Raw genomic sequence first — 22,552 nt, forward strand, 5'->3', positions numbered from 1 at the left:
GCCTTGAAACAGATCCCTTAGACTGAAGTTAACAGAGGATTGTTCCCCCTTTACACCTATAAAAATACTGTCTTCTCTAAGACACCTAACTTTGCTGGTTGCTATAGACTAACTCTTTATGTTCTCCCCAAATTCATTTGTTGGAATCCTAACCCCCAGCGTGATGGTATTGGGAGGTGGGGCCTTTGGGAGGTGACTAGGTCATGAGGGCTCCACCCTTACTATAATATTTTATTGTAAGAATTTGATAACAATGAGATTAGTGCCTTAATAAAACAGACTGCAGAGAGTTCCTTGACTCTCTCCTCCACGTGAGGATATGGCTATCTATGAACTAGGAAGTGGGCCTTCATCAGACGCTATATATGTTGGTGCCTTCACCTTGGACTTTCCAGCCTCCAGAGCTGTGAGAAATAAATTTCTGTTGTTTATAAGACACTCAGTCTTTGGTATTTTGTTATAGCAGCCTAAACATACAAGCACCAGTGCTCTCTATCCCAAAATGACCCCCCTGACCTTCCTGTGCCATCAGAAAATCCAACATTTTACCAGGTATTAATGATCTTTGAAACTTGTATTAAGGAGTAGACCAATGCTTTCTGCTTTACTTTCACAAGGAGGATTTGCATTTTTAGGAAGAATGGCAATAATTGGTCTTTAATTGCTGAAATTTCAGGACTAAATTAAAACAAGGCAAAGATTATTAAACAGTGACAGACTGTTTACACGCTCATCATCCTAAAGTATTTGCAATACTCTATCCAGAAAGCAGAGGAGAATGATAGAAGGAGTCCCAGATCTTGATTAAAAACATAAAACTGCCTTCCCAGCCATAGGCTTCAACCTCTGAACTTCTGTTATTGAAGGAAAATAACTCCTAATGGAAATAGGTACCAGTATTTTCTCATGACAGTGTGATGCCTCCAGCATCATGGATGACAGGAGACTAAGGGGAGAGGGTGGGAAACTAGATGTTACAGGACCAGGAAGATTGTAGAAATGCTTTGTCATGGGTTCAGTCTGACACAGCTGTAAGAGATGAGGCAACTGAAAAAAAATTCTACTCCCCCTGGAACCTTTCTTCCCAGAAGGATAGAACCTGGTGATGAAGGCCGGACTTGAGGGACCAGAAGAATCTGCTATGTCCTTGCCTGCATCCCCCCACTCCCAGGCCTAAGAACTAACAACTCAGCCTATCCGATATATTAGGACACTAAAAGACCAGCTCTTGCTGTGATTGAGGGCTGGATAAATTGTTTTACTTCCAGAGTGAAGTGTAGGTAAGTCTTGGACGAGTATAGCACCACTCTGTCTCCATGAGTCCTGGGCTTTTGCCCCCTTGCCTCACCCTCACCATTGTGGCTTGTCTGCCTGACAGACCCAGGATCTTTGTTCTCAAGTACCCTTACAATTAAAGCCTAACCCTGCATCCCAAGATGGTGAGCTGGGATTCAAGGCCACCTTATCCTGCTAGCCCCCTTTCCTATGGAGCTAAATTCAGGCAGACTTTCTTGATTCATAACTGAGACACCTACCTGACAAAGACTGGTCCCTTCCTGAAAGTCCCTGAACTTTTTCTCCACCATTTAGTCTCATGTGTTTATGCTGTCCTTCATGGCACCCTGCCTTAAAGTCCTGGGCCACATCTTATTCATTGCCATATCCCCAGTGCTCAGCATGGAGTTTGGTATACATTGGCTACATAAATGACTCGGTATAATTTGGAAAACTGGCCTCATTGTGGGAGAAAAGACCAACTCCTGCTGCTCTGCTTAATTTTCTTTCCCCTGGTTGGCTCTAGCTTATGGCCATATAACCAAAGCCATCCAGGGCTGGGCCAAGAGTCAGCTACAGATTCTTTCCAACTGAGTGGGTGGGAAGTTAAGAAGTATCAAACACAGCAAAATATAGAGGGAAAAAACAAGAATCTGTTACAATTACCAAACATTTTGGGTAATGGGTATATTTTTTCTAAAGGAACATTGAGCTTGGGGAACTCTGACATCAGGGGGATGAGATAGTTGTTCACATTGGAATGGACTGATGAAAGAAAAGTAGATTGCTTCAAATCCAAGATTCTGAAGTACATTGAGTAAAATGTGGTCACTAAATCCTAACAGTAATATTTCAGTAGTAATTGTGTCTAATGTGACAACTACACAGTTATGATGATCGCCATCTTGTCGCTATTGCCACCTATTATCTGAGCATGAGTTTGATGCTTTTATCAACATCACCTCTTTCAATACTCACAATAAACTCAGATAGAGATAGAGTGAGAGAGAGAGAGAGAATAAGAGAGAGGGAATCATAATCTCCATTGTTTAGGTCAAACTGAGGTCCAGTACAGCTAATACTATGACAGAGCTAATACTATGTGCTCACCACAGCATTTCCTGAGCACACAAACAGACTACATTCCCAGCCTCCTTGTGTAGCTACATTAGGTCATAAACTGAGTTCTGGCCAGTGGAATGTGGGCAGAAGTGATGTAAGTTACTTCCAAGACTGATCTTTAAAAACATTCTGCACAAGTCTTCAGCTCTTTCTTGCCCTTCTCTGGTGACCTTGGGGGTCCTTATCATAGATGGTGTCACTACAAGATGGAGGAGAGCTCCAATAGACACTGGACTGAGACATAAGCAAAAATAATCTTTTATTATGTTGAAACAACTGAGATTTGGAGACTTGTCTCCTACTGTACCAGCCTGGCCTACACTAACAAATTTAAGTAACTTGCCTAGATTACAAAACCAATAATTTGTAAAGCTGTTGTTTAATCCTTTTTATTTTTATCAGATGTTCTATTGAACCCGGTTTGTAATCACTCCATATTATCTTGACCATGGTTTTCTGCTTGATGCTACTGATGGCCCTCTAAGATCACCTGACAAGAACTTCATTCTTACAAGCTGAAGAAGGGAGGTTTTGATCTCCAGTTCTGTGGCCACCTTCGTGGCAGGGTCAGGTCATCATGGCACTCCACCTGTTTCCAGGCTCTCATGTTAACATGATGGCTCCTGTTTTGTGGCTTCCTTGATGCTGCAGAGACAGGAAATAACATGGAGCCCTAAGGTTTAGAGTGATGCTTATGTGCTGGCTCACCATTGTTCAGCTCCCCCCACAGGCTCCCCCCACTGCCGAGTGACTCACAACTCATGTACTGTTGGGGACTGACTTCATGTATCCAGGGATCTGTATTCCCTGATGTTGCCAAGGGGCTGGGTAATTTGAGTTGGACTTGTGAGGGAGTTGGCCCCCCATGGGATGAACTTTACCAGTGGGATAATTCTCCCTTTTTCTCCATATTCAGCTTGTATGGAGAGGCAATATGTTCATAGGATCTCTCCAGAGACATCTCCTGGGACTGAGTTGGGATGAGCTCAGTAATGCTTTCCTTATATTTGCTTTTCTTTCTTCCTATCCCCACTCCTCTTTCTCCCCCTCCTGCTTCCCTGGGACAGTACTCTCCAATGAAGCTTGCCATGAAATCTTTTGACTCTGGATCTGTTTTTTAGAGAACTCAGACTAAGATAAAAAGCTTCATGGTAGGCCAAGTGTATGTAAGCCTACCTACACTGAGATATTTGAGCTGCCTAACAAAAATGAATATAATTATGGGAATAATGGGGTGAAAATTTTAAATGTATTTATTTATTTTTTCAAATTATGAGAGTAATATATTTTTTATAGAAAATTCAGACTTTATTGTTAATGGATTCATCTTCTCTCTTTCTCTCTGCCTTTCCTCCCTCCCTCCCTCCCTCCCTCCCTCCCTCCCTCACTAATCCAAGCACTCATTCCTCTTATTAATGAAAGAAAGGTCTGAGAAATTCTTTCCCAAAGAGGCATTATGAAATTTCTTCATTGCCTTTTTCAGGGAGAAGTTCAGTCTCTTTAGAAATACTAACCTCCCGAACTGGAACTGGATCTGTCAGGCAGAAAATGGGAGTAAGGAATTTCTTGAGTCATGGGAAGAGAACATGAGAATACAGACATGAAGGCCTGGAATGATTTGTTTGGAGAATAGAGAGATGCCCAATGGAGCAGGTGAGATTATTGGGCAGATGCAAAGATGGGCAAGAGCCATGTCATTGAGGACCAGGGTAGCAGGGTTAGCACCCAATATCTTGAACTGGGAAGATGCAGAACTGTGGTGCAGAGTTATCTCTCCAAAAGTCTGTCTCCAGACTTGCCTTCTTCAATCCATTCTGCCTGACGCTGCCAGAGTCATCTTTCTAGATCTCAGAGCTGAGCATATGATTCTCCCAATAGAGCCCTCCATGTCTCTCAATTCCTGCAGGATAGAGCTCAAACTCCTTAGCATGGCATTCAAAGCCCTCATGATCATTCCAGGACTCTGTATGTCCCTGCTGCCACAGCTGTGCCACAAGGAAACAGTTCTCCCATTCCTGCTGCTTTGTTTCTCCAGCTGTAGAGTCAGAGCCTTAGAAGGGGAAAGAGACAGATGGACACCAGGTTATGTGTCCATACCTCAGCTGCCAGGCAGCTGGGAAAAGGAAAACCTCCATTTCCATCTCTCAGGAAAACATGAGATGTGAATCACTTTTTCCATATTCCAAATATAAATGGTGATTGACCTTTCCAGGGAAGTTTGTATTTGAATGAAGCTGGAAATTTATGCCACACTGTGTTGTCTTCACAGGTATTTCGACTCCTTTTGTTTCCTATTTGCCATTACAAAGGAATAAAAATATATTATTTTTATGGCATATTACTCACAGAAATATGGAATATTACTCTTAGAAATAATCAAAATAAGAAGAAATTGGCAATGACTAAAACTTTGCATGATTAAATATGTTACAGGTGAAAAAATAGGTAAAGGTGAAAATGCAAAAATTGCGGAGACATATAGTTTCTGGAGAAATAACCCAACAAAACCATCACAGACTAAAACTCGATAAAGTAAAAAAGTTGACAAGATATTAATGAGTAAATAAAACAATTTAGACAAAATTTATAAATGCAAAATTGAGTTAAGAAAATTAGACTTTGTGGAAATAATAACCCCTAAAAAACTTCCCACGGCAGAAGCTATTAGTATTCAATTTAATGTGGATGAAAAAGTAAATAAAAATCTATTATAAAATGTACATGGAAAAGAGGGGATACTCATGAAAATAATTCTTGTAAGATAGAAATAAAGATGGAAAATATGACTAAATAGAAAATTGGTCAAAGAATTAAAATGACTTAATCATATCAGAGAAATATAGTTTTTTTTTCCCATAGGGAAAATTCATCAATATTAGTATAGTTCTGGGGACATGTTTGTATTTGTGAATACTGAGTTTAATTTCAGGGTCACTAAATTTTGATTGAATTGAGCAATTGTCAACCAGAAATTATACCACTCATTTACTGGCAATAGCACTGTAAAACTACTTATTAGAGAAACAACTTTTGGCTGAAATATTTCTCTGAACCAAAGATAAAAGGCAAGGACATAAGCATTTCTTCTGAGTTGATAATTAAATTCTGAGAGCAAGCTGCCATGCAATGTGCTACTAATCTGAGAGGGTTCTAATGGGGGAGGACAGCAACTGTCATTCCTCACTACATGGAAATGTATAGAAAAGTCCACATTCTTCAAAGGCACTGGGTGGTGAGCAACCAAATACAACTCAGACTGAGCTTCTTGGAGCCTCCCAAGGTGTCTCCAACTCTCTTAGTCTCTTTTGTCATCTCCTCAAATAATTTCTTTTCTCTGTTTCTGGGACACGAATAGGACTAAGGGATCCTGGGTCCTGCTTCCTACTGTTGGCAATGCCTTGCCATGCATAAGATGTGGGGCTTTAATGTTTAGAAATAGGTCACATGGGACATTTGCTCAATGTAACCCCATGGACATTGCCAGCTGAGATCTGTTTCTGCATCCATTATCAGCAACTGAAAGCATTTACTAAGATCTCTCTGTGCATGCTTCATTGTTACACTGGATACAATGAAGAGAACAGATGTGGTGGGCCAACCTCCAGAGGTTTGTAATCCAAGGCAGAAGGATAGACAGTGTGAACACAGATGAGCGCTCAGGCATAACCTGCGAACCAGGACACAGGTACGACAGTTGGGACTGACACAGCACTGGAACCAAGGCTGAGTTCCTCCCTTTACATAAGGATGCTTCTTCTTACCACAGGGGCCTCTCTAGGGCTCCTTTGAACAGCAGGCTCTTTGTGCATTTCTAATAAGATCTGATTTACAGAACCACCTTGAAAACAATTTATGCAGGAGCATATTGACTGCATACAGCTCGTGATGGTGGTACAAAGAAAGAAAGCCAATACAGTATGTCCCCTACAAATGAACGAGTTCTGAGAGCATGTTCATAAGTCCAATTTGTTCTTAAGTCCAACAGAGTTAGCCTAGGTACCCAACTAACACAATTGGCTATATAGTACTGTACTGTAATAGGTTTATAATACTTTTCACACAAAAAATACATAAAAAACAAACACAAAAAATAAAGAAAAAAATTTTAATCTTACAGTACAGTACCTTGAAAAGTACAGTAGTACCATACAAGAGCTGGCATACAGGGGCTGGCATCGAGTGAACGGGCAAGAAGAGTTACTGACTTGAGGAGGGAGAGGAGGTGGGAGATAGTAGAGCTGAAGGATTGTCAGCAATAGGAGATGGAGGGCAAGCTGCCATTTCACTCACAACTGACCTTGATGGCACAGGTTTTGGTTCCTTGATGGAACCAGATTCACGTTTGCATCTTTGAAAGTTTGCAACTTGAAGGTTCCAATGTAGGGGACTTACTGTATTGAACAGGAAGGTAAAGAAAATGTGAACTTGTATTTACATTATAAACAATCTGAGGGGCTCCTTCCAATGTGCATGAACATCAAAAACCCTGGTTCATTTCCGTGCCTAGCCGAAAACCTGGCATGTGGTAGATGGTTAACTAATATCTATTAAATGAATGAATGAATGGATTTAAAACAAAATATTAACACCATTCATAGGGAAGATAGATACAACTCATTTCCATTTTCTACTTCTTTTCTTCTCCATTCTCCTCTTCCCCTTTCTCTTGCTTTTCTCCTCCTCTTCTTCCTTTCTTCTATTCCTCTTCTTAACACTTATCATTTTACTAAGTATGTCATATATTTTGGTATATGGTATGAGCCTTTACATATTTTCCCCAGAGTATTAATAAATTCCCAATGACATTCACTAAATAGTCCTTCCTTTGCTCACTAATTTAAGCTTCTTCAGGATAGGAACTCTGCTTTATTAATCTTTATGTCTCTAATACCTGCAGCAGGGCCTATAAGGTATTATCCTCTTATTGTGTGTATGATGTATTTGTATTGCCACACTTAGCACCTATTATGATCTGAATTATGTCCCTCCAAAATTCATATGTTGAAGTCCTAACCCTTGGTACCTCAGAATGGAACTACATTTGGAGATTGTGTCATAAAGAGGCAACTAAGTTAAAAAAGAGGTCATTAGAGTAGACCCTAATCCAGTATGACTGGTCTCCTTATAAGAAGAGGAAATATGGACACAGGCATACACAGAGGAAAGACCACATGAAGACAGAGAAGAGATGGCTATCTACAAGCCAAGGAGAGAGGCTTCAAAAGAAATCAATCCTGCAATCACCTTGATTTCAGGTAAAATTAAGCCTCCTATCCTCCAAAACTGTGAGAAAAGAAATTTCTGTTATTTAAGCTATCCAATCTATGGTCCTTTTTTAAATGATACCCTAGGAAACTAATAAAGCACCTATAAAAGTATATATATATATATATATATATATATATAATTTATTTTTTTTGTTGTTGCGGAGCACAGGCTCTGGACACGCAGGCTCAGCGGCCATGGCTCACGGGCCTAGACGCTCCGTGGCATGTGGGCTCTTCCCAGACCAGGGCACGAACCCATGTCCCCTGCATTGGCAGGCAGACTCTCCACCACTGCGCCACCAGGGAAGCCCCAAATTATATATTTTTATATTAAGATCTATTTGTGAGTTATCTACTTTATTATCAATAGTTTGAGCTATCTGACTATGCATTCAATGGAATTATTGTATCATTTCAAATATGTAACATATGTGTAGGAAAAAAACAAAGGAGCAAAATGTTAACCAGGGTTATCTCTGGGTGTGGATTTTGGGTGAAAGTATGATTTTCCTTTGTGTCTTTCAATATTTTCCAGATTTTGTATAATGAGCATGAGTTACTCTTCTAAATGGGGAAGGAAGCTATTTAAAATTTATAGGAGGGTGTTAGTGTGTTTATAAATTGGTGACCTAAGTGTGATATACAGGTAACGTTTGTGTGTAGATGAGTTTTGCAGTCTCTGATGCTCCTTATCCATTTTTGAATTGCTGTATCTTAGGCTTATTCTGTAAAAAATGCTTGTTTCTGAAAATAATGATTTGTTTGGATGATCCCTTCCCCACTTTTTGTCTTTTTATTGTGCAATCATGATGGGAAGGCATTGTTCGCATAGACTAGCATAGTTCATACTATTCCTGTCACTGACAGTATTATTTGCAACTGCTTTTTTTAGCCTCTTCTAATTTGCACGCTACCACTTACTGTATTTCATTAAAACTGGTTTAGAAATGCAAGGCATATAATTAGATTGAGAAATATGCTATCGATTTAGTTTTCCATTATGATGTTATCACATGTACAAAAAAAGTCATTTGGTACAATTGTTATGATTAAAACCACAAAAGAGATCTATTACATCAGACTTAGTTTTCAGTGCCTGATGCAGTGTAAAATATGAGAGGGGTTAATCTGTTTTTATTAGAGCTGCATATGTCATGTATCCGTACATGCCTATAGGCTAATAATTTCAATTGAATCTTCTCTACAGAAGATTTTTTTCAGGAAGTCATATTAAATAAAAATAAATCAATACTTAAATACTCAATTTTTAAGACTGCTGTGAATCACAATCCTTTCCCAGCTCTGCACTGCGCAAAACCACATGCCCCAAATCTGCACAAGGCAGCTTTCACTGCAGGAAGACTATGAAGGGCAAAGAGCATGGATTTTGCAGTCAGATGGAAGTGGAGTCAAATCACAGTCCCACTGCTGTCTAGGAGAAGGTGGCATCACTATTTAATACGTATGTACCATGAACCAGGCTTTTAGAGACATCATTTCAGTCAGTTCCTACAAAGCTGTTAAGTTACTGACCCAAATTCATAGCCAGTAATTGACCTGACTTTAGTCCCCTTCACCCCGAAGTCCATGTACTTTCTGCAGTAATATTCACTTTCCTTTTGTTGAGTGATTTTGAATAAGTTGCTTAATGTTTCTGAGCCTTAGTTTTTCTCATTTGCTAAACAAGGATAATAATACTTCTTCATAAGGTAGTTTTGATGATCAAATGAGTTAATATCTGTGTAAAGTTGAGAATCCTGCTTGGAAAATAAATGCCAGTGAATGCATTTGCCCTTTCCCTCTGGCAACCTGAGGTAGCCTGGGTGTTGTACAGTTTGGAGGAGAGATACTGATACTCCTCACCCTTGCATACATATAGGTAAGGAAAATGCAGGTCGAAAAAAATTATGATTACCAATATAGAAAGATCTTATTGATTAGAATAGCCGGGGAGGTAGCTATAAAGATTATCTAACAGTTATGTTTTTTAAGTTTTTAAAAAATAATTTTTATTTTTAAGAGCAATTTTAGGTTTATTGACAAATTGAGAGGAATTATAGAGGTTTCCCATATATCCCTTGCCTCAACACATGCACAGCTTCCCCCATTGTCAACTTTCACCACCAGAGTGGTATGTCTGTTACAACAGATGAACCTACATTGATCATAATTATCATCCAGAGTCCATAGTTTACATTAGGGTTCACCCTTGGGTTGTACAGTCTATGGGTTTGGACAAATTTATGATGACATGTATCCATCATCATAGAACCATACACAGTAGTTTCACTGCTCTAGGAAACTTCTGGGCTTCACCTATTTATCCCTCCCTCCCTCCTAACCCCCAGCAACCACTGGTATTTTTATCTTTTTTCTGTCTTCACAGTCTCACCTTTACCAGGACGTCATACTGTTGGAATCATACAGCATGTAGCCTTTTTAGATTGGTTTCTTTTACTTAGTATTATGCATTTAAGGTTCCTCCATGTCTTTTCATGGATTGATAGCTGATTTCTTTTTAGTTCTGAATAATATTCCATTGTCTGGATGCAACACAATTTATTTATCCTGTCACCTACTGGTGGACATCTTACGAACTCAAGTTTTGGCAATTATGAATAAAGCTACCACAAACATCCATGTTCGGGTGTTTATGTGGACATATTTCACAGCTTTGGATAAAAACCAAGGAGTGTAACTGCTGGATCATATGGTAAGAGTATGTTTAGTTTTGTAGGAACCACCAAAATGTTTTCCAAAGTGGCTATGCCATTTGGCATTCCCAACAGCAAGGAATGAGAGTTTCTGGTGCTCCACATCCTCACCAGCATTTGATATTGTCAGTGTTCTGAACTTTGGACATTTTAATAGTGTGTAGTGGTATCTCACTGTTGTTTTAATTTGCACTTCTCTGATAACCCATGATGTGGAACATTACATATGCTTATTTGCCACCTGCTTATCTTCTTTGGTGACATGTCTGTTAAGGTCTTTGGTCTATTTTTTAATTAGGTTTGTTTTCCTATTTTTGGGTTTTATGTATATTCTTTATATCTTCTTTGTGTAGAGTTCTTTGCATATTCCTGATACTAGTCCTTTATTAGATACATCTTTTGTAAATGTTTTCTCCCAGTCTGTGGTTTATTTTTTTCATTCTTTGACAGTGTCCTTAGTTCATGATCTGCCTCTGGGGAACTTAACCTAGGGGATTTCCTTAGTCAACTACTGCTGCAATAGTGCTGAATAAAAGATGTCATCAAAATCTCAGCGGCTTACCACATCAAACATTTTATTTTTACTAACAAGTTGGCTAGGGAATCTCTACTTCAGTCTACCGATTGGGTATAACACTTTTCCACATCTCTTGTTCTCTGGGATCAGGGGTTATCCACGGCATCTGTTTCTCAAGACAAAGCCAAGCCAAACAAGAACATTTAAAGCCTCTGCTCACATTACATTTATTGACCAAACATTTCATTTACCAAAGTAAATCAATCAATAGGCTAAGAATATCCTCCTTTTGCTCTAGACACAAGGCAAGAGGCATGGATACAAAATTCAATCACCAGAGCAGGATGGGGAAGAGAGTGAAAGAGATACTGTGCAGGCAAAGCCAAAAGATGTGTACTCAAATTTACAATAAGCCATGTGTGGTAGGGAATAATGACCCATTAGATGGCCATGTCCTAATTCCTGGAACTTGTGAATATGGCAAAAGTGACTTTGCAGTTGTGATTAAATTAAGGGTCTTGAGATGGGGAGATTTCCAAGATAATATAGGTGGGCACAATGTAATTACTAGAATCCTTATAAGAGGGAGGCAGGAAGTCAGAAAGGAGAGAAGATGCTGCTCTGCTGGCTTTGAAGATGTAAGGGACCAAGAGCAAAAGAATTTTGGCAACCTCTAGAAGCTAATGAAGGCAAGGAATGGATTACCCCCTGAAGTGCCCAGAAGAAAGCAGTCCTGCCATCATCTGACTTCTGACCTCCAGACCTGTAAGAGAATAAATGCATGTTGTTTTAAATTACTTTTTGTGATAATACCATCAATAAAAAACTAATACACCATATGATTTACTTATATATTTTTTCCTAATACTTTAACCCTATACAGTATGCATTAATTTTCCTATTTTAAAGATGAGCATCCTAAAGTTCCAAAACATTAAATAATTGGTCCAAGATTTTACCACTGACAAGTATCAGAGTCATCACTGAAACTCAGCTCAAACTTCAATACCAATGCCCTTGCTAGCAAGTCATTAGTTCAGCTTCTGTTTTATGCTAATGGATAAATTAAGGAATAAATGCAGTGAACCCTAGACCTTTCATAATTCAGCAGGAGATAGGGAAAATGAAGCTTTTTAACAATTGCCTTTCCCCCCCAGCTTTATTGATGTACAATTGACATATAACATTGTGTAACTTTAAGGTGTACATCATGTTCATTTCATACACATAAGTATTGCTAAATGACTACCACAATAAGATTAGTTAACACATCTATCATCTCACAAAATTACCATTTTTGTTGGGGGAGGTAAGAAAAATTAAGATCCACTTTCTTAGCAACTTTCAAGTATATAATATAGTCTTGTTAACTATAGTCACCATGCTGTACATTAGATCCACAGAACTTATTCATCTTATAACTGGAAGTTTGTACTCTGTGATCAAAATCTCCCCACTTCCTCCACAATCCAGCCTCTGGCAACTGTCATTCCACTCTCTGTTTCTACAAGTTTGACTTTTTTAGATTCCACTTATAAGTGATATTATACAGCATTTGTTTTTCTCTGACTTATTTCACTTGGCATAATGCCTTCAAGTTTCGTCCATGTTTCAAATAGCAGGATTTCTTTCTTTTTTATGGCTGAATTTCCTTTTTTATATATACCATATTTTCTTTATCCACTCATTTATTGATGGACACTGCGGTTGCTTCCACATCTTGACTACTGTGAAAATGCTGCAGTGAATATGGGGATGCAGATGTCTCTTTGAGATAGTGATTTCATTTCCTTTGTTTATATTCCCAGAAGTGGGATCATGCATTAGTCCTACTTTTACTTTTTTGAAGAACCTCCATACTGTTTTCCATAGTGGCTGTACCAGTTTGCATTCCTACCAACAATGCCTCCACATCCTTGCCAACATTTATCTCTTGTCTTTCTGATGATAGCCATTCTAACTCGTGCAAGGTGATATCTCATTTTGGTTTTGATTTGCATTTCCTTGATGATTAGTGATGTTGGAAATCTTTTTATGTACCTGTTGGCAAATAAGGTGTCTTCTCTGGAAAAATGTCTATTGTCCTCTGCCCAGTTTTAAATCAGATTATTTGTGTTTTTACTATTGAGTTGAATGAGATCCTTTATCAGATATATGGTTTGCAAATATTTTCTCCCATTCCATAGGTTACATTATCATTTTGTTGATTGTTTCTTTTGCTGTGAAGAAGCTCTTCAGTTTGATGTCCCCCTTGTTTATTGTTGCTTTCATCGTTTTTGCTTTTGGTGTCATAGCTAAAAAAATCATTGCCAAAACTGTTGTCAAGGAGCTCTTTTCCTATGTTTCTTCAAAAGTTTTCCAGTTTCAGGGGTTCCATTTAAGCATTTAATCTGTTTGAATTAATTTTTGTGTTTCATATAAGGGTCCAATTTCACTTTTTTTGCATGTGGATATCAAATTTTCCCGGCACTGTTTATTTATTTATTTTTTTAACATCTTTATTGGAGTATAATTGCTTTACAATGGTGTGTTAGTTTCTGCTTTATAACAAAGTGAATCAGCTATACATATACATATATCCCCATATCCCCTCCATCTTGTGTCTCCCTCCCACCCTCCCTATCTGACTTACTTACCACTCTCTAGGTGGTCACAAAGCACCGAGCTGATCTCCCTGTGCTATGCAGCTACTTCCCACTAGCTATCTATTTTACATTTGGTAGTATATGTAAGTCCATGCCACTCTCTCACTTCAACCCAGCTTACCCTTCCCCCTCCCTGTGTCCTCAATTCCATTCTTTACGTCTGCGTCTTTATTCCTGTCCTGCCCCCAACTTCTTCAGAACCATTTTTTTTTTTTTAGATTCCATATATATGTGTTAGCATACGGTATTTGTTCTTTTATTTTCCATATATATGTGTTAGCATACGGTATTTGTTTTTTTAGATTCCATATATATGTGTTAGCATATGGTATTTGTTTTTCTCTTTCTGACTTACTTCACTCTGTGTGACAGACTCTAGGTCCATCCATCTCACTACAGATAACTCACTTTCGTTTCTTTTTATGCCAGCGCTATTTATTAAAGACTATCCTTTTCCCACTGAGTCTTCTTGGCTCCCTTTAAAAATATTAGTTGACCATATATGTGTGGATTTATTTCTGGGCTATTGATTCTGTTCCATTGGTCTATATGTCTGTTTTTTATGCCATTACAATACCGATTTCATTACTACAGTTTTTGTATTATAGTTTGAAATACAGATGTGTGATGCCTTCAGCTTTGTTATTCTTTCTCAGAATTGATTTAGCTGTTTCAGGTCTTTTGTTGCTTCCTATGAATTTTAGGATTGTTTGATCTCTTTCTGTGAAAAATGCCATTGGAATTGTGATAGGGATTGCACTGAATCTATGGATGGCTTTGGGTAATGTGACACTTTAACAATATTCGTTCTTCCAATCCATGAACATGGAATATCTTTCTATTTATTTATATCTTCTTAAATTTCTTTCATCACAGTCTTATAGTTTTCAGGGTACAAATCTTTAATTTCCTGGGTTAAATTTATTCCTAAGTATTTTATTGCTTTGATGCAATTATAAAAGGGATTGTTTTCTTTCTTTTTCAGATAGTTTGTTGTTAGTGTATAGAAACACAACTGATTTTTGTATGTTTCCTTCATATCCTGCAACTTTACTCAAAGTTTTATTGGTTCTAACAGTTTTTTTTGTAGGGTATGTTGCATTTTATATGTATAAGATCATGTCGTCTGCAAATATGGACACTTTTACTTCTTTCTTTCCAATTTGTATGTTTTTAAATATCTTTTTCTTGCCTAATTGCTCTGGCTGGGACTTCCAGTACTTTGTTGAATAGGAGTGGTGAGAATGGACACTTTTGTCTCATTCCTGATCTTAAAGGAAAAGCTTGCGCAGGCCCAGCGGCCATGGCTCACTGGCCCAGCCGTTCTGCGGCATGTGGGATCTTCCCGGACTGGGGCACGAACCCGTGTCTCCTGCATCGGCAGGCGGACTCTCAACCACTGCGCCACCAGGGAAGCCCCAAGGAAAAGCTTTTAATCTTTCAATGTTGAGTATGACATTCGTTGTGGGCTTGTCTCATATTTGGCCTTTATTTTGTTGAGATATATTCCTTCTATACACAATTTATTGAGAATTTTTATCATGAAAGGATGTTAAATTTTGTCAAGTGCTTTTTCTGCATCTCTTGGGATGATCATACATTTTAATCTTTCATTCTATTAATGTGGTGTATTATATAAATTTATTGATTTGCAAATGTCAAAACATCCTTGCATCCCAGGGATAAACTGTACTTGATCATGATGTATGATCTTTTTTATTTGCTGTTGAATTCTGTTTCCTAGTGTTTGTTGAGAATTTTTGCATCTATATTTACCAGGGATATTGGTCTGTAGCTTTATTTTATTGTAGTGTCCTCTTCTGGCTTTGATATTAGGGTAAAGCTAGACTCATAAAATGAGATTGGGAGTGTTCCTTCCTCTTCATTTTTTTGGATGAATTTGAGAAGCATTGGCATATATTCCTCTTTAAATGTTCAGTAGAATTCATCAGTGAAAGTCTGTCAGTATTTGTTTAAAATGTTTAGGTGCTTTGATGTTGGATGCATATATATTTACAACTGTTTATTCTCTTGATGAATTAACCCTTTTATCATTACATAATGACCTTATTTTTCCCTTTTTATAATTTTTGACTTAAAATTTATTTTTATGATCAATATAGATATCCCTGCTCTCTTTTGGTTTCTATTTGCATGGAATATCTTTTTTTACATACCTTAACTTTGAACTATGTGTGTCTTTAAAGGTGAAGTGAGTGTCTTGTAGGCAGCATTATAGTTGGATCTTATTTTTTATCCATTTAGACACTCTATGCCTTTTTATTGGAGAATTTAATCCACTTATATTTAAAGTATTATTATCAGGTAAGGAGTTACCAATGCCATTTTATTAATTCTTTTCTGACTGTTTTGTAGTCCCTTGTTCCTTTTTTCCTCTCTTGCTGTCTTCTTTTGTGAATTGATGACTTTCTGTAATAGTATGCTTTGATTCCTAATCTTAACCTCTTGTGCATCTACTGTAAATTTTTGCTTTGTAGTTACCAGGAGGCTTACCTAAAACCTCTTACAGATATTACAGTCCATTTTAAGATGATGACAACTTAAATTTGATCACATACAAAACCTTATCCTTTTAGTCCCCTTTCCACATTTTATGTTTTTGAATTAACCATTTACACCTTTTTACATTGTGTATGCATTAGCACGTTATTGTAGCTATAGTTATTTCAATACTTTGTGTTTTAATGTTTATGCTAAAGGTAAATTATTAACACACCACCATATTAGTGTATTAAAGTATTTTGAATTTGACTGTATACTTACCTCTACCATTGTGTTTTGTATTTTCATATATTTTCATGTTATTAATCATCATTCTTTCATTTCAGCTTGAATATTTCAGCATTTCTTGAAAGGCAGGTCTAATATTGATAAATTCCCTCAGGTTTTATTTGTCTGAGAAAGCCTTTATTTCTCCTTCATTTCTGAAGGTTAGCTTTTCTGGGTAAACTATTCTTCATTGGAAGCTTTTTTTCCCCCTTTCTTTCTTTTTTTCTTTCAGCACGTTGAATAAATCATCCTACTTCCTCCTGGCTTGCAATGTTTCTGCTGATAAATCAGCCTTATGGGGGTTCTTTTTTATGTGAGGATTTTTTTTTTCCTCTCTCTGCTTTTAAAATTCTCTCTTCATCTTTGATTTGACAGTTTTATTATAATGTCTTGGAGAAGATCTCTTTGAGTTGAATTTGTTTGGGGATCTATGAGTTTCATTAACTTGGATATCAAATCTTTCCCCAGATTTGTGAAGTTCTCAGCCATTATTTCTTTAAATAAACTTTCCTCTCCTTTCTCTTTTCCTCCCCTTTCTGTCCCTTTTCTCCTTTCTTCAGGGACTCAAAAAATAAATACATTATTTCTTTTCATGTTATCCCACAGTTTATGTAGGCTTTCTTCACTCTTTTTTATTCTTTTTTCTTTGTTCTCTTTTGACAAGATAATTTCAAATGGTCTTCTGTCTCACCAATTCTTTGCTGTGGTTGATCAAGTCTGATGTTGATTTTTCAGTTCATACACTGTATTCTTCAGCTCAAGAATTTCTGTTTTTCTTTTTTTATGATTTCTGTTAAACTTCTCATTTTCTTTGTGCATTGTTTTCTTGATTTTGTTGAATTGTCTTCCTGCATTTTCTTAGTTCACTGAGCTTCCATAAAATAATGATAGGGCAAATCGAAGACCTCCATTTCTTTGAGGTCAGTTACTGGAAAATTAGCATGTGCCATTAGTGTGTCATGTTTCCTTGACTTTTCATGCTCCTTGAAGTCGTGCATTGCTCGTTTTGCATTGAAGAAACAGTCACCTCCTCCACTCTGTATTGACTGGTTTCAGGAGAGAAATATCTTCCATCAGCCCTGTTACAGATTCTGAGGACCTCTTCAGACCTTTTCATTATGCTTACTTCATACTTCTTGTTCCCTCTTGTGAAGGAATTCTTAATAAGACTGTGTACTATCCCTTGATCCTGCAGAGCCAGCTCAGGAGTTGATGGCCTCCCATTTGCTTTCCCTAGGGTGGTGCTGAATGCTCACATTTGTAGGTTTTCTCCCAATCCTGCAAAATTGGGATGACTTTTTGTACATACTCACTAGTCTGCAAAGGCTTGTTCTTGCTGACCTCAGGGGTTTGCACAAGGAGCCAACCATGAGGTGGGGGTGTGTGTAGGTGAGACACACTGAACGTTGTGGGAGTTCAGGCTTCCTGATGGAGTCTGCTATGCAATTAGTAGGATCATCCCTTTGATGCCCTCTGAGAGGCCTGGCTGTTTTTCTCCAAATGGCTCCCCACCCCTTAGTTGTACAGGACACCTTGGTATTTTAAGTGGGACAAGAAAGAAGTGGATATTTTTGACAGCATCCTGTACAGCTGGGGAAGCCAGGTGTTCACTCACATGCTTTCATTTTCCTTAGTGGGAGAAATCAAGAGCCTAGAAGGTCTTTCTGGGGTCTGTTACTATAAAGTTATCATGTTCCTTTGATACTGAGCTGTGCCACCTTTGGGGAGGGGTGTTGCAGGTAAAGTGAAACTGTTCCTCTTACCTTCTTCAATATGTCAATTTTTTCTAATTGTGGGCTAGAATTTCTTTGCTGGACTTCAACAAAGACACTCTTGTACATGGACGATTGTCAAAATCAATCTTCTTTGGGGGTGAGATGGCAGAAAACTCCTATTTTGCTATTTTGATGACATCACTCTCCAACGATCACCTTGGTTTTTGTAGTAGAGCTACAGATTTTACATCAACTAGTGTAGCACACACAGTGATGTGTTCCTTAGGAATAAAGATATTGTGCTTCTAAGTATGATGTTATAGCTTGAATTGTGTTCTCCCCTTTAATTAATATTTTGAAGATTTAACTCCCAATGCAACAAGTTTTTGAGGTAGAGCCTTTCAGGAGGTAATTAAGGTTAAACAATATCTTCAGGGTGGGGTGCTAATCCAATAGGGACTGGTGTCCTTATGAGAAGAGGAAGACACCAGAAGCATACATAGAGAAAAGGCCATGTGAGGACACAGTGAAAAGGTAGTCATATGCAAGTTAAGGAGAGAGCCCTCAGGAGAAAACAACCCTTCCAGCACCTTGATCTTGGATTTCTAGCCTCAAGAACTGTGAAAAAATAAATTATGTTGTTTAATGCACCTAGTCTGTGGTATTTTGTTATGGCAGCACTTGCAGACTAATACAGATGACATTTGGCCTCTTTCACCTTTATGGAGGCTTTGCAATACTTGATTTGTTCTCAAAAGTTTCAATAATTCATACCCTTTATAATGGTAAATGATAAGTTTTATTTAAAGAAACAGTTGTTGTACAGATTAAATTGTTGTGATTCAAGTATATCTTTTCATAACATAGAAAAGAGCTGGAGAAGGAGAGATCTGAAAAATGAGCAGGCAAGGAGGAAAATGTGCTGTAGAGAAAGTTCCTGGGTTTTTTTCTGAAACTAAATGTGAACCTGGTATATTTGTTATTTTGCTCATAAATATGAGCAGCAGCAGGGCTACAGTCACATCCTGAGGACTTTTGAAAGGAACGAAAATGTGTGGGAGATATTTAACCAAAAAGGGAATCACACATTCCCAGAGAGACATTAAAGAAATTGCAAATAGGCAAGTATATAGTATTTATTGACTCTAGCTCTGTGCCATGCAAGATGCTGAACCATTTATTGAGTTATATACATTATTTCATTTATCTCCAGTGATAATCCAATGAGTTGGGTTTCATTTTACTGCACTCATTTATTTGTATGGTAGGCTTCCTTCTTGAAATGTGTGCTTCTTGTCATTAGGATTCATGTCCAACTTGTCCCTGTATCCTTGGTGCCTGGCACAGTGCATGGCATACAGTGAGGACTCAGTGTCTGTTGGCTGAATACCTGCATGGACAGGTGGATGGATAAATACTGGTTAGTATTTGCAAGGCCAAGGTCATGTCATAGAGAGCTGATGGGCAAAACAGAGTAGGAGAAGAAATGTTTGAGAAATAGACATGTATGCTAGGTGGGGGATAGAAGCTAGATGCTAGATAATAAACTGATCTTCAACTGAGAGAAATTCTAGTCAATAAATTCAAGCACAAATCAGGCATATGTGTGTTGGTGCTATAGCCCAAGCAAGTGGTGAGGAGGTCTCCAGAGTTAAGGGATCTGGGAGTTGTCCTTTAGATGTTCTAGGCAGGTACTCATGAATCTGTTGGGCTAAACATTTCTGGTCTACAAATTTGCTGATTTAGTAAAAACCATGTATCTAAAATGTTTGGTTACCTAAGATTGAAGAGTAATCAGAATTTTCTGGCTAATGTCAGCACTTTTTTTTTTTAACATCAGATGCACAGATTTAAGGTAATCATCCTCCTCAGTCTGGTTGACTCTCATCCTCAGCATTTGTAGGTGCCCTTTTTTCTTGCTATATTTTTGTACTTTCTCCCTTCATTCTCTTTCCCTACCTCTATTATTTCCTCCCTCTTCACAGTTGTCACACAAATGGTATATTTGATATATGCCCTTCTAAACCACCTGCCACGCACAAGGCAGTATAGCACATTGTTAAGAATGCAGGCATTGGAACCTGGGTTCCACTCCTCACTCTGCCACTGTGAACTTGGGCAAACTGTTTAGCCTCTCCATTCTTCAATTTCCTAATCTGTGTATTATTATTTGATGATTAAATTGATTAATACATATACAGTATAAAGTTAGTGCCTGGCATAAAGTAAGTGTTTATAAACCCTTGAAAATGTACATATTGTTTGTGTGTTTTAAATGGATATATTTATAAATCAGTAAATCATATTTAGTTTATTTTCATTGCTGTTAAGGTCTATAGATATTGACAAATGCATGTTGGCACTAATCTACCACCATAGTACCATATAGAAGAGTTTCATTGCCCTAAAAATCCTTGTGCTTCACCTAAACAACCCTTCCCCTCTACAGATCTCTGGTATCCACTGATCTTTTCTCTATTTCTATCATTTTGCCTTTTCTGAAATGTCATATAAATGAAATCATAGAGTATGAAGTCTTTCAAACTGGCTCCTTTCATGTAACAGTATGCACGTAAGATTCATCAGTGTTGTTGCATGGATTAATAGCTTAATTCTTTCCTATCACTGACTTGTGTTCTATTATATAGATTAGCACAGTTTGCTTACCATTCACCTATTGAAGGACATCTTGGTTGTTTCCAAGTTTTGGCAATTGTGAGAAAAGTTGCTAAAAACATTTTCATGAAGATTTTTGTGTGGACATTGCATCTATTTTTAAAATAGAAATTGGCTTGTATTTTTATTTTCTCATCTTGATATCTGAATTTGGTAAAAATCATATATTACCTTCATAAAATGAATAGACTTGTTTAACCTCTTTTTGTATTCTTAAACATTTAAGATTGGAATATTTATTTCTTGAAAATCTTGTGTAATTCATCTGAAAACCTGTGTATGCTGTGGCTGTTTAGGTAAGTAGAGGTTTTTTGTTACCACTTCATTTTTTTAAAATAATTATTGATTCATTAAAAATTTCTAATTTTTTATGTGCCAGTGTTGGCATTTTATATTTTTCTGGAAATATATCAGTTTGATACAGGTTCTCAGAAGTATTGTTTCATAAAAACATCTGTTATATGTATATTTATTTCTTGTTTTCCTTCTGTGTGTGTGTGCATGTGCCTATTTGTGTATTTTCTTCTTCTATGTCAGTTTCTCCTTGCTAGAGATTTATTTACATTATTGTTTTTTTTTTAAAAACAGATTATGGTTTGTTATTTATCTGTTTTTTTTCTTTTTCATGTATTTCTTTTCTTTATTATTTTATTGTTTGTTTCTTTGTGTTTATGTTGACATTCTTTTTCTAGCTTTTTTTTTTATTCTGGCAAAGAAAATCCAGGTAACATGACATTTATCCTCAACATATTTTTAAGATTACAGTATAGTATTGTTATCTATATGCATATTCTTGTACAGCAGATCTCTAGGAATTTTTCATCTTTCATGACTAATACTCTATACCCATTGAACAGCAACTCCCCATTTCCCTCTCTCCCCAGCCCATGGCAACTGCAATTGTATTTAGTGATTCTATGAGTTTGACTATTTTAGATACCTCATGTAAGTGGAATCATGCAGTACTTTTCCTTCTGTGACTGTTTTTTTCATTTACCATAATGTCTACAAGTTTTTTCCATGTTGTAGTATATGACAGAATTTCCTTCTTTTTTAAGGCTGAATAATATTTCACTGTGTGTTTATGTTACATTTTCCTTATCCATTCATCCTTGATGGATATTTGCATCATTTCTACCCTTGGCTACTGTAAGCAATGCTGCAATGGACATGGAAGTGCAAATACCTCTTCAAGATAGTGTTTTCAATTCTTTTGGGCAAATACCCAGAAATGAGATTGCTGGATCATACCGTAGTTCTACTTTTAGTTTTTTGTAGAATATCTGTATTGTTTTCCATAGTGACTGCAACATTTTACATTCCCATCAACAGTACACAAAGACTCAAATTTCATCACATCCTTGTTAGCATTTGTTCTCTCTCTCCTCTCTCCTTTTAATAATAGCCACCCTAACAACTGTGAAGTAATATTTCATTGTGGTTTTGATTTGCATTTTCCTGTTGATAAGTGATGTTGAATATCTTATCATATACCTCTTGGCCATTCATATGTCTTTGTATGTCTCCTTTGGAGAAATGTCTATTAAAGTTCTTTGCTCATTTTTAAATCAGATTTTTTTTGTGTATGCCTATTGAGGTGTACTTTTAAAAAAACCTTATTGTCAGATGCTTATTTTATTTGTTTTCAGTCTTTCTTATTTTTAAATAAATATTCAGAGCTAAAATTTTCCCTTTAAACACTGCTATAATAGTTATCTCACAAAATTTGTCATATAGTCCTTTTATAGTCTTTCAGCTCTAAATATTAATAGCTTCCTTCTGACTTAATTTTAATAGATATATTATTTAACTTTTAGGTATAGGGAATTTC

This window comes from Tursiops truncatus, chromosome 1 (genome assembly GCF_011762595.2).
Source record: "Tursiops truncatus isolate mTurTru1 chromosome 1, mTurTru1.mat.Y, whole genome shotgun sequence".
Lineage (NCBI taxonomy): Eukaryota > Metazoa > Chordata > Mammalia > Artiodactyla > Delphinidae > Tursiops > Tursiops truncatus.